Source organism: Camelus ferus, chromosome 34, assembly GCF_009834535.1.
Source record: "Camelus ferus isolate YT-003-E chromosome 34, BCGSAC_Cfer_1.0, whole genome shotgun sequence".
NCBI lineage: Eukaryota > Metazoa > Chordata > Mammalia > Artiodactyla > Camelidae > Camelus > Camelus ferus.
Window position 1 is genome coordinate 18678420 of NC_045729.1, and position 14286 is coordinate 18692705.

A 14286-nucleotide genomic window follows, 5' to 3' on the forward strand; every position below is an offset into this window, starting at 1 on the left:
TTCCACATGGCCAACAGGCACATGAAAAGATGCTCAGTATCGCTAATTATCAGAGAAATGCAGATCAAAACTACCATAGGTATCACCTCACACCAGTCAGAACAGCTGTCACGAAAAAGTCTACAAAGGATAAATGCTGGAGAGGCTGTGGAGAAAAGGGAGCCCTCCTACACTGTTGGTGGGAATGCAACTGGGTGCAGCCACTATGGAAAATGGTAGGGAGATTCCTCCAAAAACTAAAAACAGAGTTACCATATGATCCAGTAACCCAACTCCTGGGCATATATCCAGAGAAAGCTCTAATTTGAAGAGATACATGCACCCCAATGTTCACTGCAGCACTATTTACAATAGCCAAGACATAGAAGCAACCTAAATGTCCATCCACAGATGACTGGATAAAGAAGTTGTGATATATATATATATATATATATATATATATCAATGGAATGTGTGTGTGTGTGTGTGTGTGTGTGTATATATATATATATATATATATATACACACACACATAATGGAATACTACTCAGCCATAAAAAAGATTGAAATAATGCCATTTGCAGCAACATGGATGGACCTAGAGATGATCATACTGAGCAAACTAAGTCAAACAGAGAAAAACAAATATCATATGATATCACTTATAGGTGGAATCTAAAAAATACACAAATGAACTTATTTACAAAACAGAAATAGACTCACAAACATAGACTACAAACTTATGGTCACCAAAGGGGAGGGAGAGAGGGATAAATTAGGAGTTTGGGATTGGCAGATACAAACAATTATATACAAAATAGATAAACAACAAGGTCCTACTGTAGAGCACAGGGAACTATACTCAATAGCTTGTAATGACCTATAATGAAAAATATATATATATATATATGTGTGTGTGTGTGTGTGTGTGTATGACTGAATCACTGTGCTGTACACCAGAAAATAACACAACATTGTAAATCAACTCTACTCCAATTTTAAAAAAAGTGGGGTTACATCCCAATAAACCCATCCTAAATTGAAAATACCCACAGGTCAAAAATGCATTTACTTGACATAACCTCCTGAACGTCACAGGTGAGCCTCACCTACCTAAACATCTCAGAGCATTTACAGCCTACTGCTGGGCAAGAGCATCCAGCACAAAGCCTGTTTCAGAATAAAGTGTTGAATATCTCATGTAATTGATTGAACACTATACTGACAGTGAAAAACACAGTGGCTGGCTGGGTACAGGATGGTTCTAAGTGTGGTGGTTGTTCACCCTCGTGATTGCGGGGTCTCCTGGGGGCTGTCCTCTCTGCCCAGCATCCCCAGAGTGTATTTGACTGCCTGTTGCTAGACCAGGAAAAGATCAAAATTCAACATTCAAAGTATGGTTTCTACTGAATGCCTTCCTAGCACTTTTGCACCATCATAAAGTCGTAAAATCGTAAATTGAAACTCCGTAAGTCAGGGACCATCTGTACTTTGTATAAAAGTGGAATCATATTATATACATTGCTTAGCAACTTGGTTTATTCATTAAACAGTGTATGATAGGCTTCTTTCCAGGTTACCACATGCTAATCCAAGTACTACCTTTAAAATCTGTCAAATGCCTCACTGTGTGGACAAACCATACTTTGGTAATCCAGCACCCTGTTGATGGATTTTCAAGTCGCTCCTCGTTTCCTGTCACTCTAATTTTGCAATAAACATTCTTTCACATATACCCTTGTGAACAGGACCTTTTACTTCCATATGATAATCTCCCAAAAGTGGTATCATTTGAATATGTGTTGCCAGAACCTTCCCAAAATTGGATTTCTCAGAGGGTAGCCTGAACCCTTGGGAGCTGCAAAGCCCACCTTCCTTCCCCTCTGCGATTCCAATGTCAAGTACAAAACCACTTACTGCGTCCAAAGCCTTGGATTAGGCACCCGAGGAGGAAGACGTGTGAGGAAGAGACACAACCCTTGTTTTAAAGGCACTTCCACACCAACAGCCCCACGGCCTGGGGACACGCTCATGAGAGGTGCTGAGACGGGGGGGGGGGGGGGCGTTTTTCCCTGGAGGGAAACCAGTTCGATTCCAAGCAGCAGGCATGAGCTGGATGTCACCAAGAGGTTCCATGGTCTGAAAAACAGTAAAGACCCCCCAAAATTGGCATCAATTACCTGTGGCTCAGGTGGAACGGACACAGAGGACACTCAGGCCTGCGGGGCCACCCTCAGTGCCGTTTCTTCCAGAAGACATTGCCTGGAGGGGAGTTTGGGTGGATGGCAGGATGCCACCGCCACTGGTACTGAGTGCTGGAGAGCAGCCCCGAACCCGGAAAGCCACACGCTCCACTTCCCAGAAGGGTTTTGTCTGGCTCCCTTCTCAAACAACATCTACTGCATTTAGACTTGCCCATGAGATGTGACCCACCCATCACCCTGTAACCCAAGGAAACCTTACCACTTAAAGCCTCCCACTTGAGGCTCTCAGAGGATGCTTCCAGCTGTGAGAGAGGCCCAGGGAGGAAGGAGGGAGAGGAAGGGGACATCTGGCCAGAGCCTAGGCCTTGTGATCTTCCAGATCAGTAGGTTAATCTCTCCATCCGTGTAAAACCAGCTTAATGGTCCTCTCTCTCTCCGGCAGATGGATTGTGAGAATCAAATGAGCCTAGTGGATGAAGCATTGAGCAGAGTTCCCAGAAAACAGGATTCTGATAGAAGTGAGTCTCCTTCCCAGCATCTCTCCCTGGAAGAGCGTGTCTGTCCACGGGAGGTAAAGACATGGCGTGATGTGGAGGAGGAGCACACCTGCAGGGCTCGGCAGCCCTGGCTCTGGTCCCAGCTCCGTCATTAAACAGCCAGGTGGCTTTGAGGAAGTCACTTCACCTCTCTGAGCCCCCTTCCTCTTCTTTATACATGGTGCGAATTCCCTGATACATTTTATGTACCCAGGCATGTGCAAGTGGAATTTCTGTCTCATGATTCATGGCTTGGAAACACATTCAGATTGAGATGCTGTCCCAATACACAGTGATGGCCACGAGTGATGGTCCAGACCCCTGGACAGCAGGTCCAGCTAGAGAAGCCGGCCAGAGTCCTCATCCTCTCTGGAGCAGTCCCCTGTGGGGCTGATTCACCTGTGGGAAAACCAAAATCAGTTACCATCCTAACACACCTCTCAGGGTTATGGAGTGTGCAAGTTATTCCACAGGAAAAAATACATGAAGGTTAGGTGACATTTTCAAATCCCACAGCAAGAAAAGAGTGGCTTTGATTTCATGGACTGTCCAAGTATCCATTTAGTTCAAATGCACCTGCAGCTTCCGGAGGGTCGGGCTTCCCTCCCCCGGGCTAGAAATGTGCTGGCCAAGCGAAGGGCCTCCCCCCTGGGGTTGGGCTGCCTCCCTCCTAGGGGCTGGCAGGAGCAGGGGAGCCTGGGGACCTCAGAGTGACCGAGTGGTGACTCCAGGCCAGGCGCTGGGTCCACATACCAACCCCAGGGGTGCATCTCATTGTTACCCGTTTTGTCCATCAGGATGGGACAGCTCAGGAAGGTTTCGGAGTTTGCTCGAGTCACATGCCTGGTAGGGGACTGACCCCAGCCCAGGGCCCACGTCTCCCCAACTTCACAGGCTGAAGGAGCACAGACCTGGTTTTAAATCCAGATTCTGACCTTTTGCTCTGTGACTTTGGGCAATCACTCCACTTCACTGAGCCCCAAGATCCCCGTCTGCAAAAAAGAGTTGGGCCAGGTTGTAGCAAAGGGCCTGACCCAGAGCCAGGCTCACTGCAGACCTCAGTAAACGGACATGGTGGTGTGGGGTACGCGGGTGGATGTGACCGACTTAACGCGGCATGACGGCACCCGCTGCTGTCAGGCTCAGCGGAGGAAGCGCACGCGGCCCCCGGAGGCTGCAGCAGCCGGCAGCCCGGCAATGGCTCCAGACAGGGCAGCTCCCCCTGAATGGCACCTGTCAACCTGTATTCTCACTGCAGCTCCTCCTGTCACTTCTGCTCAGTAACCGCTCTAAGTGGGGTCACCCTGGGTCATGTACCATATTTGCAGGTATAGAGGACATTGCCCCCCCTTTTTTTAAACTTCTGGAAGACTCAGCTTACACAAGAGGCCAAATCTGCCCCCTGACTGTGTCAGGACTTAGTTAATGCATCCTGAGCGAACGTGGGATTTGTCACAGGCAGGCAGGAGAGAGCAGAGCTCTGGCAGGTGGATGGTGGAGGAAGAGGAGGAGAATCGCATCAGAAGCACTTTGCTTATATGCCCTGACTTTCCCAGCCTGCAAAGTCAGCCTTTTCTTTTTTTAAAACAAATCTACATCTGTGTCTTTTCCTGCTGGCCCAGAAACCAGGCCTTGAGAGGTTCAGGTCATGGTTTCCGGCTGGATGGCTCTAAGCAGATCTGACCCTCATTTTACCTCGAGTTCATTAAGGCAAGGTTAGACTTCCCCGCTCCTTCTCCTGATTGGGTAACAGAGTCCCTGAAAATTCCGCCCTGTCCCAGATGGAGTTTGGGACAAACTTTCCAGTCCTGTCCAATCACGGCCTTGACTTGAGTGGGAAGGGGGAGGGAGACCGCACCCGGGAGCGCCTCGCCTTCCTCTAAGCAGGTCCTGCGATCAGAGCTGTTTCTGTCTATCAGCATCTCAGGCAGAGTTCAGGTGGTGTAAGGGGAGCTCCAGCACAACCAGGCCACGCCATCCTGCGTCACAACTAAGTAACAGTGGCCCAAAGTCCCTCTTCCTGGACCCTCATGTGACAGAGAATTCCTTACAATGCCCTCCCCACCCACGGCCCTCTGAGAGTCCCCTGGAGGCCCTGCAGGACCACATCATACATCTCCTTCTTCGTCTCTGCTTCCTTAGTCGGTGTCCAGTAACCTTGAGGTTGCTTTCAGGAGCCTTGCTGTTGCCCATGGTGACCGTGTCCCTCGCAAGGATGCCGTCGGCTTTGTTGGGGCTGCCGTTTCCCCCAGCGCCCGGCAACTCCCGGTGTTGTGCAGAAGCAGGGGTAGGTCTGACGAGCCCCCAGGCCCACCCCTTGAGCTCCCGGTCTCTTGAGGAAATGGCCCTTTCTGTCTCTGGCCGTTGCCCCCCCTCCCTCTGGAAGGGCTCGAGGACCGGGTCAGGGTGGATCACAGACACTGCACCATCCTCTGAGCTGCCTCGGTCTTTTCCCGTCTCCCACTTGCAAAGTAACAGCTCAAGCCCCTCCGTCTTCAGCCATGGACAAAAGCACCCATGCAGGTCAATTCATGCAAATGAGGCGCTGCGGGAGCAGAGGGGCCCGGCACCAGCATACAGAAAGCCTGGGGCTGGGCGTCCATGGACGGCGAATGGTGGACAGCCTTGTCTTTCCCTTTCAGGTTCCAAACATCTGCTCTTGCCTCGTGAAAGGAGTTTCCCACTCGTGTGTCTGGTCATGCTCTGTCACATACGCGTAGGTGGACAGGTCACAGCACGTATGGAATGTCTACAACGGGGAGGACCCATTCCCACACTGGTCCCAGCTCGGTCTTCCCATTTCAACAGGTTCCAAAATCTCTCTGTCCTGGCTTCCCCTCCGCCACCACCCCCACCGTCAGAGATCAAGGCTCTTGGAGAAACAGCTCAAGCAGGTCACGGGACTATCAGCTGTTGGCTGTCTTCCCGCAAGTATTTGCATTTCACAGGGAGACTCGAAGCTGGCGCCACCTCCAAGTTACAAAGGAATGAATCTCTAATGGTGGAAAGTCAAGCATCAGTTATGTGCTGATGGGAGCACCACTGTGGGGTGGAAGTCCACCCTGCACTCTTTAAAGTCATGTTACTCTGGTGTTTCATTCCTCTGCCCACTGATTTGTGCCCTGGCCAGCAGGCTACAGAGAAAGCATGGGGCTTTTAGGGGGTGGGGAATAAAACACTGACCTGGAATTAAGTGACTCAGATCCTAGTCCCAGCTCCGCCCCAGGTCACTGAAGATCATGGGGTAGGGAGGTGCAAGCGAGACACCTGAGAAATGGGACAGGGCTGTCTGAGGTCTGCCGCTGCCCTCAGAGCCCCGGTCCTCCTGGTCTCCATCCCTTCCTCCGTAAAGTGATGACTTTGGACGCGATGAACCCGCGGGTCACTCTCTCAACTCTCCATTCTGTCACTGGGAAGTCCGTGGTGGCACCCAGAGGACAGATGCTGTCCCCAGCTCTCCGAACAAATGAAGAGAAGAGAGAAAATGTACTGGGGGAGCTTGTTCTCTGAGGGCTCAGGCACTTGGGCCTCAAGAACACGTAACCCTCCCTGTCTTCAAAGTAGGATTTCTACTAAAAAAAAAAAGACAAGCTTTAAATGCCACCTCCTCCCCCGAGGACCCCAAATGTGCGTGGTCTCTTGATGGGAGTCATCTGTTCTCTGAAATACTGCACTCAAATGAGGCTCGCAGAGGGGTCTCTCCACTGGGAGTTTATGCGGAAATACGCCAGCCAGCGATCCGCGCTCACAGGAGGGGCGTGCTGGCCCAAGACCTCTGTGGATGGGGACTCCCGGGTGTCCATTTGCAAGGCAGCCACAGCTTCCTGTTCCTCTCTCCCCTTCCCCCACACCCTCTTACCCTCTGCTCCCCTTCCACAGTGTCCTCCAGTTCTGCTCAGATGCTTTAAAATGAGTAGCTAGAGCCCCAAGCGTGAATAAACCCTACACTCACAGGGAACGTGTAAAAACATGTAACATGTAACACACACAGCAGGTTTGAGAACCGAGGCCTCCCCGTTCCTGGGTGAAGACCACATGAGACCACGAGCGTCCAGTGTCTCTCGGGGGGCGGGGGGGGGGGGTGCCGGGAGCATCTTCAGGCTGGTCCTTCCCCTGAGCCTGGTGGGTCTGCACAGCAGTGATGTAAGCTTTCCTGGCCAACAGCAAGTGAAGGCAGGAAAAGCCTTCCCAACAGATGCTACAGTAGCTGCATCTTCGGACGTAATTTTTAGAAAAGCGAAGAAGACAGTGATCTGAGGAAAATGGTTGACACCCAGTCCTGCCTGGAGCTGGGGTGGGGCAGGACACACGGCTGCGAGGGCCCCTCTAATACACTGCACAGCCGAGGGTTGTAAGACAAACATTAGCCAAGTGCCCCGGGTTCTTGTGAAGACGGCCAATTGGGCATGGCTGGTTCCCAGCCTCCTCCGACCTGGAAAGCAGGGAGCACCCGGGCCCAGGCTCGTGCGGGTGAAGGGAGGCTCAGAACGGCTCTGCCTGCCCAACCCCGCGCCCCCCCCCCACAAGAGAACCAGGCCCGGCCACGAACAGAAGCCACCAGGGAAGCACAAACTCATGCCGGGAACATTAGCCCCACTTGGTTTCCTCAAACACGATCACGCAGAGGAGGGAAACTGGAGGAGAAAATTACTTTAATAACGTATGGATTTTTAAAGAGCTTCCAAAGCCTCCCATGTGAAGAGGCCTATCAGGGGCTCCATGCCCCCTCCCGGCCAGGACCTGCTGTGCCCAGCTCGGACTCTGGGGACCCTGGGGGAGCCCCATACACCTGATCTCACAGCCACCGCGTTTGCTGGGACTTCTGGTACCTAGAGCCTTGTACAGCTTCTGTTTTCTTCCTTCCTTCCCAAGGCTGGCAGGGCCTCTTCCTGACAGATCTTCTCCCTCCATCCAGCAGGGCTGGCTGCCTCTCATATGTCCAGGCCACTGGGCAGAGTTCCCAGAGGTCCAGGCCATGCCTCCCTCCGCTCGGCCCAGCAGACACCTGATGTTCTGAGCAATCTGAGTCTGCCTTTGCACTGCCTGCAAGCAAACGAGATCGGGCGCGTTCGGGGTGGTACTGCCGTAGACGCACTGCCTGCAATCAGAACAGGTCGCACAGGTGTGTCCGCTGTGACCCAGAGCGTCGGTCCGGCAGAGAGGGAAGCTCCCAGGCTCATCCTCTCTGAACACTCGTGGGGCAGATCTGTGAATTAAGAGACAGCCAACACGAAACGGGATGGTGGCCGCCCCAGCCAGGGAGCCGTCCCTTTTCAGGCTCCAGAGACAAAGGCAAGGTCTTGGAAGAGGGCTGAGAGGAGACCCCCAAGGTCAGGCTCACTGCAGTCTTCAACACGGCGACCGGGCAAGGGTGGCAAGAGGCCTTCTGTGGCGGAGCTGCTTCTGTGCAGCCAACCGTCCTGGGGAGATGGCAGGTAAGGCCACTCCTCCCCAACCAGGAGCAAACTGACCGAGGCTGCCTCGCCCCTTCTGGGACAGAAGCGTGCACAGTCAGCAAAAAGGAGGTTGCTCCTTCACTCCTGCTTTCTTTCTGCCTTTTTATGATCTCTAGTAATTGTTCTAGATGGAGCCCACGCATGGTGAACTCTGAATCCACAACGTCCAAAGTGGCTCTCCTCCCCTGCACACTGGAAGGGGAGTTTTGCTGGGGATGGATTCCAGGCTCACCGCCGCCCCCACCCCCGGGCTCTGTGCAGGTAGTCCCACTGTCTTTTTGCATCCACTACTGCCAGCGAGAGGTCCGCCGTCACTCCCGTTCTCGCGCGTCTTCCTTTTTAGATCATCTCTTTCCACCCCTCTTTCTCTGTGGAAGTTTGTGTTCTTTAGCAGTTTTCCTTTACCCTTGTTACTGTGCTGTATCTAGTCACAGGTGTGTCCTTCCCCTCACTTGGCACTTGGTCACCCTCGTTAATCTTGGGGTTTTGTCTTAAACAGTTTCTTTTCTGTCTCTGAGTAAATTTCCTTGTAGTGTTTCTTTTCTGTCTCCTCCCTCCATTCCATCCATCCCATTCTTTGGAAACTTCTTGTGGGTAGAGTATGTTCTCCACACCTCAGCGTTTCATTCCATATTTCCATCTCGTGGTCCTCCAGACCACACACTGAAGAGAGCACCTCCGTTTCCCCTTCCAGCTCACCAAATTACTCCTTAGTTAGGTCTGCTCTGCTGGTTCAGCCCATTTCTTGATTTCTATATCAACATTTTTTTTTAAACACCTTTTTATGGTATGTTTCCTGAACTACACATATTTCAGATGAACAATTTGATAAATTCTGATAGGTGTATACACCTATGAAACCACCACCACACTCAAGATAGCTAACATTTCCATCACTCCCCAAGAGGAACAAATTTTGAATTCCAATTTAACCCTTCCTGCCCCCGGAAATGGTAAGTTTGTTCTCTGTCTGAGTCTGTTTCTGTTTTGTAGGTAAGTTCATTTGTGTCCCCTTTTTTAGATTCCACATATAAGCAATATGGTATTTTTCTTTCTCTTTCTGACTTACCTCACTTAGAATAACAATCTCCAGGTCCATCCATGTTGCTGCAAATGGCATTATTTTATTCTTTTTTATGGCTGAGTAGTATTCCATTGTATAAATATACCACATATTCTTTATCCATTCATCTGTTGATGGACATTTGCATTGTTTCCATGACTTGGCTGCTGTAAATAGCGCTCCTATGAACACTGGGTGCATGTGTCTTTTTAAATTATATTTTCGTCCAGATATATGCCCAGGAGCAGGATTGCTGGATCATATGGTAAGTCTACTTTTAGTTTTTTGAGGAATCCCCATACTGCCCTCCATAGTGGCTGCACCAATTTACATTCCCACCAACAGTGCAGGAAGGTTCCTTTCCCTCCACACCCTCTCCAGCATTCATCAGTTGTGGACTTTTTGATGATGCCCATTCGGACAGCATGCTGTGAGGTGGTATCTCACTGCAGTTTTGATCTGCATTTCTCTAACAATGAGTGATGCTGGGCAGCTTTTCATGTACTTGTTGGCCATCTGAATGTCTTCTCTGGAGAAATGTCTATTCAGGTCTCCAAAGCACATTTCTTGGTAGCCCTTCTGTAGGGACATTTGGAGCTCTGGCTTCCTTCATCAATCCAATCTTGACTCTTTTCATCCTTCTGTGATTCCTCAGTTTATGATGAACAAATTACATCCTTTTTTGATTTCTGTCACTGCTTCTATTTTTTTTTAAAGTATATTCTGTTACTCCTGGGAGTCTGGGATGGAAGGGTGAGATCATCAGTGTTGCTGGGCCCCTCACCTTCAACCAAAGATGTGCTGTGCTCTCGATAAAAGTTGTTGGATGAACGAATGGATTCTAATGCCTCACTCTACATTTTATTTTAAATGTTTCTGCCTTTGAAAAATAGTGGTTGATCCATTGACAGTGACTGATTTCAACATGCTCTCTCCCCCATTTTAAGTGGATGCACAACTGGGTATCAGATGGAAAAGTCTTGTACTCAGATGCGTGGCTTTGTTTTTGTTTTTGTTTTTTTTGTTTGTTTGTTTGTTTTTTTGTCTTTCCCTATTATTCTGGATTCCCCAAGGATTTGTAAATTTAAAAAAGACCCTAATGATTTTTGTTAATAACAGATGCCCACAGAGCTAATGCCCCTCGGTGGCTCCTGATTCCAAGTGCAGCTTTGCAATCCTTCTGAAATATTGGGGAAATTTGGGTTCTAGGAAAAGAGTTGGGCCTTTGACAGCACAAGGAGGAGATGAAACCAGTCCTCTTCCTCATCTGCCTTTGAAGGACACGTGGAAGCTCAGTGATACCGTCTCATTTTGTGTTCCTGGAGTCAAAGCCAGGGCACAAGCTTCCGTCCTGTGGTTTACACTCACAGTCCAGGCAGCACTCACAGGCAGCAAGTGCATCGCGGCTTCCCGCACAACAAGGAGGGGCCTGAGCCCAGGTTCTGTAGAATAAATCCCTGCAGGGACTGTGGGCTGGAGGACATGGTGTCACACAGAACCTCATGAAGAGTTACATGTGCATACCGTGAAGACCCTCTGATTCCACTGGAGACTTCAGTCTACCCTTCTCAGTAACGTGGCCACCTCCCCTCAACCCACCAAGGTGCTGTCCCGTCCCCAACGTCCTGTCCCATCCCCAAGGTCTAGCTAACTTCCCTTCCCATGGAAACTTCCCTGGGGCCTCCCAGTCCCTGAGGACTCTGTTATTTTCCTTTAAATTCTCAAAGATTAGACACCATGTCACTCACTGTGACACCTCATCTTATACAGTTTTGTCCTACTTTAGCCAAAAGTTGCATCCAACAGCTGTGAGTATGCAGAACATGGGTTGAGGGAAGGGAAACACTCCCAGGAAAGTAAGAGTCATCACCCTGTCCCTGCAACACTCCAACCACCAAGCTAAAGCTTATTACCCTTCAGGTGAACACCAGGCATTAAAATTGGTTCTGTCCTTCCTCCAGTCAGTCCTCAGTTCCTAAGGGTCACAGCTGATCAGGGTACTGTAGCCACAAAATGAGAACAGATTGGGGGACAGTCAAGGGAAGAGAATGTTAGGACCAAACTATTAAAAAGAGATGAAATTGTGTTCTGTGGATTCTGTTTTCAAAGGCGGGGGAAGAGATGTCCTTTGAAAGAACGCCATCAAAAGTGTTCACATGAAATGTTACCAAATCAACAGCCAAGAGAACGTCCCTCACAGGAAAATCCAGGCACCAGGGGCACCCCATGCCCAAATCGAGATGAGCAAAGAAAAGAGCAGCCCCCTCCCCGCGCCGTGCTCCACCGGTGCGCCGCCGTCTCTTGCTGGTGCCTCTGGGATTCCGAGCGCTGAGCTCACTGACGGCGCCGACACACACTCGTTGAATGAATGAATGAATGAACACATCTCTGTTCTGACCCCTTCCTCTCACTTTGACTTCCAGCTCACTACTTTTCATTTTTTTGGAGCAAGATGAGGAAGTGAATTTTTCTAAGTGATTTCTGCACAACCAGGAAGCCTTGTGAATAAAGCCCTGCAGCGGCCCAGCCCTTGCGACCACCCTCAGCTCCCTCCCGGCACCACCAGAGGATAATGTGCTCTCACCTACCACCCATCACACACCCCAGGCCTCCCCTGCAAATGTTAAGTTCCTGCAAATACATTCATTTATATACAGGATTCTGATTCTCTTAAGCATGCTGCCTGGCTTCTCCAAGACATGGGCTTCGTGGGGGCCCACCTCCCTCTACCGTCCACCACTGGACAGACTCGAAGCCTAGTCCCTGTTTGGCTCACAGCCCTGCTGCACGCTTGGATGCCCACGTACAGAGCCTGCCATCATCTGCAGAAGTTTTGTCGGGCAGAGAAGAGAAGGAGGGTAAGAGGTCACCGTCCGTGCTCCAGGGCAACCATCCCGATGCATCCAGCTGGGGGGACCCCACCTGAGAAAGGCTTTTTTTATGTGGGGACTCATCCAATCTGCCCCGTCTCGTGACCTCCCTGCACAGCACCGAGCAGAACTCCTGCCCCAGGAGAGAGATGGGGAGGGAGACAGAGCATGCGTGGAGTGAGATGGGGTGGGGCTCCCCGGAAGGCCACCCATGCCTGGGGACCTGACATGTGCATGCAGACCGACTCACAGGCACTTCCCTGGTTTACTGTTTATATACCTGCCGGAAGCAAAACTTCATTCCCGCAGAGAAACAGAGCTGAACCAGGAGGTCCACCTGAGACCCGCTGGCTTGGTCCCTGCTCCCCTCCCCCCACTGCCAGGCCGACGTTTCTGTCACTCCACAAAGAGGAGGGCCCATCGTCTCTCCCAAAGACCTCTGGAGGCATGGCCACAGCCTCCCTCACCCCCAAAGCCCGGCTCCTAGCAAGAAGGGCTGATGTGTGCCTGACCTAACCACCCCGACTTCCAGCCGAAGCTCCCCTCAAGTCGCCTGGCTCCCAGTGGGGCCAGAAGACGTTTGGGCCCCTGCTCTGGAAACTCGGAGGGTCGGCAGGACGGAGAAAGGAATTGTGATTGAAATCGGTTTAGAAGCAGTGACCCAAATGAGGTCTTCCTTCTATGAAGATGCCCAGAATTTTAGAAGACAAAGCATGGGACCCCCAAAGCCTGGCTGAGCACCCAGCCCAACCCCATTTCTTAGCAAACTGCCAGAAAAACCAGCTTTAAAAGCTCTGACATGGAAAAAGGTGTCCAGAAAGAGCTCTGCAGGCACAGGGCTCAGCGCCCTTCAGCCCCTCGCTGTCGCCATGTATCACGTACCCGCTGGACAGGGGAGAGGGTGAACATACAAACGAGAGCGCTGGGGCGCCCGGCTCTCACTACCTACGCCCCCTTCCCCAGGGTCAGCCTCCGGAGACCCCCGTTGCTGCTGGAACCCTGGGGTGGGGGCAGCTCGCCCCCCAGCGTGGCCCGAGGGGACGGCCGCTGCTCAGCCCGGCAGGACAGCGCGCAGGGAGGCTTGTGCAGGTGGCTTGCAGCCTCCCTCTGCTGCAGCTCGAGGTCAAAGCAAGGAAGACCCCAGCAGGGGAACAGCTCGGGAGGGGGCGGCAGGCTGCAGAGCCAGGCCTTCAGGCAGAAGGAGCCCCCAGGGATCCCTCGGACTAGAAACAGGCAGGTTCACTTGTGACCTGATGGGAAGTGACATTCAGAGATGTGCTGACCAGCCTGGAAACAGATTTTAACACAGAAGCTGAAGCCAGTTAGGTGGGAAAGGTCAGTCCTTGCCTGACAGTCCCTGGGGCTGCCGTCCACAATTCTCCCAAGCCCAGCAGAACCCAAAGCCGTGCGTCCCCTCCAGGCCTCAGCTCGGCACCGCGCCTCCCACGCGTCCTCTGCCCCCCGCCCCCACTGCCACCTGTCATGGCCCAGCACCCCAGAGACAGCACAGGACCCTGCACCACCCCTGGGCCTGACCAGCACGAAGTAGGATGAGGACCGCATCTCCCTCCTCCCCGAGGCCAGGCAGCCAGCGGCACTCGTGCGCGTCAGCTGTGCGCCGACTCCCCGGGGCACTGCTCTGCCAGGGATCCTGCCCTCGGCGAGCTTACAGTCCGATGGGCCAACAGCCCCTACTCCCCCAGAGAAACAGGAAAACAGAAGAGAAGGAGAGCCTTGGCACCCAATGAGTCATGGGAGTAAGAACTCAAATTCCGCCTCGAGAGAAAGCCACGCTGAGGTCTGTCGACAGCCCGCGCCAGGTACTAGGGATATAAAGATAAGTAAGACATGGTCCTGACTCTCCAGAAGCCGCCGGGCATGGCCTGAGAGCCCTCCCCCAAGAGAGGGGTTGGGGGGCAGAGAGAGAGAAGGCAACTGCAAGACAGGAGGTGAGGGCCTGCGCGGAGCCGGAAGAGGCCACGAACGCCGGGGGAATGGCAGCTAGTGTTGGTGTGCGCACCAGAAACTTCCAGCAGGCGACTCCGGAGAAGAGCCCTCAACAGTTCTGAGGAGCTGGGCAGGCAGCGGAGGAGGGCGCCGGGCGGCTGCGGGGGGACGAGGAAAGGAGGCTGGCGGCTTCTGGGGAGGACGGCGCTCAGGGAGCGGAGTGGAGGGCGC

The 14286-nt window shown here is 52.1% G+C and overlaps 1 protein-coding gene across 3 annotated transcripts in view; it reads right to left on the reverse strand.

The window, feature by feature from the left end:
• Window positions 1-1040: 1040 nt before the first annotated feature.
• Window positions 1041-14286, reverse strand: part of LOC116661335 — a 64711-nt gene continuing 51465 nt past the window's right edge. For all 3 annotated transcript variants that reach the window (XR_004317213.1, XR_004317214.1, XR_004317216.1), the window contains 2 exons: window positions 2443-3118; window positions 1041-2118 (listed from right to left, as the gene is read on the reverse strand). The gene's annotated coding sequence lies outside the window, so the exon portion shown is untranslated. The remainder of the gene's footprint in view (window positions 2119-2442; window positions 3119-14286) is intronic.